The sequence below is a fragment of the Coenobita brevimanus genome, chromosome 85 (assembly GCF_032717465.1).
Source record: "Coenobita brevimanus isolate Jiangsu-jjx chromosome 85, ASM3271746v2, whole genome shotgun sequence".
Taxonomy (NCBI): domain Eukaryota; kingdom Metazoa; phylum Arthropoda; class Malacostraca; order Decapoda; family Coenobitidae; genus Coenobita; species Coenobita brevimanus.
This window is the reverse complement of record NC_137038.1, coordinates 12,977,015-12,981,696: the sequence shown is the minus strand read 5'-3', so window position 1 is coordinate 12,981,696 and position 4,682 is coordinate 12,977,015. Positions and strand designations below refer to the sequence as shown.

The 4,682-nt window shown below is 43.7% G+C and overlaps 1 non-coding gene across 1 annotated transcript; it reads right to left on the bottom strand.

Annotated features, from left to right (window-relative positions):
• Nucleotides 1-423: 423 nt before the first annotated feature.
• On the bottom strand, nt 424-542 carry LOC145410508 (5S ribosomal RNA). The gene has a single exon (XR_013899298.1). It is a non-coding gene; the product is annotated as a 5S ribosomal RNA (ribosomal RNA).
• Between the last annotated feature and the right edge of the window lie 4,140 nt (nt 543-4,682).

The following is a 4,682-nucleotide window of genomic DNA, read 5'->3' as shown; positions in this document are numbered from 1 at the left end:
GTAGAAGTTGAGGAAGACTGTAAAATGCTGCAGGAGGACCTGGATATGATTCGTGATTGGAATAGGATGTGGGAAATGAAATTCAATGCAAAGAAATGTAAATTATTGGCAATGGGTGAAAGTACCAAGAGACCATCACTGAATTATTTGATGGATAATGATCCAGTCACAAAAGCGAGAGAAGAGAAGGGCATGGGAGTGCCAGTCCAGGATAATTTGTTACCTGAAAAACACATTAATGAGATAGAGACATAATCTCTTGAGTAGCATAAGAGTAGCATTCCGTTACATGGATTCATTCATTCATTCATTGCCAGACGCCATGTATCCCAAACGGGGTGGCCAAGGGCTCAGAGTTAATTGTTTTACAGGGAGGGGCACTAATCCTCCACCAACCCCACTTGACACGTAGGGAGAACGTTATGCCAACAACATCTGGTGTTCCCAGGCGGTCACCCATCCAAGTACTAACCAGACCCAACGTTGCTTAACTTCGCTGATCGGACGAGAAGCGGTGTATTGAACGTGGTATGGCTGTTATGAGGTGATGAAAAAAGTGATAGTGGCCATGATCCACCCCAGGTTGGAATATGCAACAGTAGTGTGCTCCCTACATAAAAAAAAAGATATCAACAAGATCGAGAGAATACAAAGAACAGCAAACAAGATGGTCCCTAGCCTGCCAGATGTCGTACAGGGAAAGGCTGGAAAAACTAGACCTGCCCTCCTTAGAAGAAAGGAGCAAGAGGGGTGGCATGATTGCAGTGTTCAGGGCCAGGATGGGAGTAGAAAAAATTGACAGAGAAGATCTGTTTGTATGGGTTGGAAGAGTAACAAGAGGACACAGAATGAAACTGAAAAAGCCAAGTTGCCTGAAGGATATCATGAAATATAGTTTTCCATAAAGATGCATAAAGCTGTGGAATAGCCTGGACAAAGAGATCATCCAGTCTAAAAATTTAATGAGTTCAAAGCAAAATTTGACTTATCGAGAAACAGAGACGGGACCCCACGAGTGTACCTAGGCAAATACAGTGCTTTTAGATGTAGTGTATGAGGATGCTTGCATCATATGTGATGGGATGTGGGGTTACCATATCCTTACACCAGTAGAAAGAGGGTGGGTTTTAGGCTATAGCCCCTTCCCCATGACTTCAGTGTTTGTAATTTGCTGAGAATACATTCAAAATTAGATATATACTGGTTATATATAATAATTGATCCTTTTGCTCCAAAAGTATGAACAGTGGTTAAACGAGCTCTTAATCCATCTTCTCATATGCAGTTTTGTAGTTTCAGCTGCCTTACAAACCCTAACACCAGTTTATGAGTTTCCAAATCTTATCATACACTGTATATCACACCATAAGCTGAAATCACATATTAGAGAGCACAGTAGGGTAGGGCAGTACTCCCAAGGTGGATGGATAGCTGATGACAGGGAGAGCTGGAGCTCCCTTTTCATCAGCCCTCGGGACTAGTTCCCGACCATCCCCCTTTGCTGAACTTTTTCAGTGTCTCAGTAACACAGAGAGTAGGCCAGCATGCTCTCCAGTACAAGTTTCTCTAACTATCAACACCAAACAACATGCACAGTACACACTACACTTCCTTTTCCAAAATTTAAAAATAAATAATCATGGCTTGGAATCTCACAGCCTTGGAGTCCCGGGGGGGGGGGGGACCATAAATGCCCCCACCTTCTCTCCCTCTCTCGGTGACGACTCGAGCTGCTTGGAACCACTGTCTGACTCATTTCTTCATTTCTGCAAAATTTGCGACCTTTCCTGTAACTTTCGCTCTGTTGAGCACCACCTCTCCTCCTCTAAACCTCACCTTCTTTTCCTAACTGAGACTCAGCTGTCAGAGGCAACTGACAGCAAACCCTTTTCTGTATCCTCCTACTTTCTCTATACTCATTTCAAAGCTAAAGGTGGTTGTTGTGTATATATACGCAACGACTTATCTTGCTCTCATGTTCCTGAACTCGACTCTTCTGAATTCTGTACACTCTGGCTTTGGCTTTCCTGTCATTCTTTGACTAAATATATCTGCGCTATTTACTTATCCCCTAATTCTACTGACTATCAAAAATTCTTTGACTATCTTACTTCTATGATGGAACACATTCTATGCTTTCCCTCTTTCTCAGAAATCTCCATCCCAGATTTCAATGTTCACCACCGCCTTTCGCTCTCATCTTTTTTCACTGATCCACCTGGTGAACAAGCCTACACTTTTCTATCCTTAATGACCTAGAGCAGCTTGTACAGCACCCTACCCGTATCCCTGACCGCCTTGGAGAGAGCTCCAACATACTTGACCTCTTCCTTACAACTAATCCTTGTGCTTACACTGTTAATCTTTTCTCTCTGTTGGGCTCCTCTGATCACAACCTTATTACCTTAACCTGTCCTATCGCTCCAGTACGGTCTGTGGACCCTCCAAAGAAATGTCATTTGTGGCACTTTGGAGCTGCAGATTGGGAGGCCCTCAGACAGTACTTCTTTGATTTTCCCTGGAATGATTATTGCTTCCATGGCCGGGAGCCATCAGAGTGTGCCTTGCGCATTACGGAGGTTATTCTCTCAGGCATGAAAGCATACATTCCTTTCTCATATCCTTTGACTAATGCAAGGAAGCCTTGGTTTAATCACGCTTGTTCTAATGCTGTCTGCAACAAAGAGAGGGCCTATAAAAGTTACCGGAGCCAACCCACCCCTGAATCACATCTTTTATACGTTTCTGCCTGGAATCGTGCTAAGTCTGTTCTTTTCGCTCTGCTAAAAATAATTTCATCCGTACTAAATGCTCTCAACCCTCCAACTCGAATTCTTCCTGCTCCTTCTGGCACCTTGTCAAAAACCTTTCTAACAACTTTACCTCATCAACTTTCCCGCCTCTTTTCTACTCTGATGGCTCTGTAGCTATTTCATCTACTGATAAAACAGATCTCTTCACTCAAACTTGCTCCTCCAATTCCACCGTAGGTGATTCCGGTGGTGTTCCTCCATCACTTCCCTCCTCTGACTTCCCCATGGCTGACATTAAAATTTCTTCAACTGATGTATTTTCTACCATCACAGGCCTCAATACTAACAAGGCATATGGGCCTGATGGAGTCCCTCCTGTTGTTCTCAAGAACTGTGCTTCTGTGCTTACACCCTGCCTAGGCAAATTCTTACGCTGTTGTCTATCAGCTTGTACCTTTCCTTCTTGCTGGAAGTTTGTTCTCATTCAGCCAGTCCCAAAGAAGGGTGACCATTTCCAACCCTCTAACTATCGTCCAATTGCTTTGACATCCTGTATCTCAAAAGTTTTTGAGTCAATTCTTAATAGAAAAATTTTAAAGCATCTCTCCTATTGCAACCTTCTTTCTGATCGTCAGTATGGGTTCCGTCAGGGATGCTCCACTGGCGATCTTCTCACCTACCTTTCAGACTACAGGTCATCCTCCTTTCAGACTTTGGCAAAAGCTTTGCCATTGCACTTGACATCTCAATGGCTCTCGATCGAGTCTGGCATAAATCTTTAATTTCCAATCTGCCTTCCTACGGTTTCTGTCCCTCTATCTGTGCCTTCATCTCTAGCTTCCTTTCTGGTCGTTCTATAGCTGCTGTTGTAGATGGCCATCGTTCTTCTCCTAAATCTATCAGCAGTGGTGTTCCTCAGGGCTCTGTCCTATCACCAACCCTCTCTTATTCATCAATGACCTTGTAAGCTGTACATCTAACCCTATCCACTCATACGCTGATGACTCCACTCTTCACCTTTCCATTCGGTTCCTGCAACGCCCATCTCAGCAGTTACTTCAACAAACAAGGGCTGAAGCTATGGCACACCTAATGTCTGACTTGGCTCATATCTCTGACTGGGGTAGAAATAATATGGTTGTTTTTAATGCATCATAGACTCAGTTCTTACACCTAGCAACCTGACAAAATCTTCCACAGGTGTGCCCACTAATGTTTAATAATATTCAGCTTAATCCTCCATCATCCATGAACATGCTTGGGGTTTCATCTACTCGGGACTTGTATTGGAAAGATCATATTACATCTCTTGTAAAATCTGCTTCCAAGAGATTAGGTGTGCTAAGCCGACTCTGTTCCTTCTTTACCCCTGCACAGTTGTTGATTCTATACAGGGGTTTTATCCGCCCCTGTGTGGAATACAATTCCCATGTGTGGGGAGGTTCCCCACATACAGCTCTTCTCAATAGGGTGAAGTCATAGGCTTTTCGTCTCATTAACTCTCCTCCTCTTACTGACTCCCTTCAACCACTGTTTCTTCGTCTCACTGTTGCATCTTTATCTCTTTTCTATCGCTACTTCAATGGTCATTGCTCCTCTAAACTGTCTGCATGCTTTCCTCCACCTCTACGATGGGCACGTAGCACCCGTCTGGCAGCAAACTCTCATCTCTTTTCTGTCCAACTCTCTAATGCAAGAGTTAACCATTACTCCCAGTCCTTCATTTATGCAACAGGTCAACTCTGGAACTATCTCCCTCTGTCTGTATTTCCTGCTTCCTATGATCTCCAGAGTTTCAAACGCAGTGTGTCCAGGCATCGAGAAATGATCGGATCTTGACTTTGGCTCCCTCTTGTATTTTGTTTTTCCTTGGAGGGAACAGTTATTGTGGGCTTGTGGCCTTTGGTTCCTTCTTTCTTTAAAAAAAAA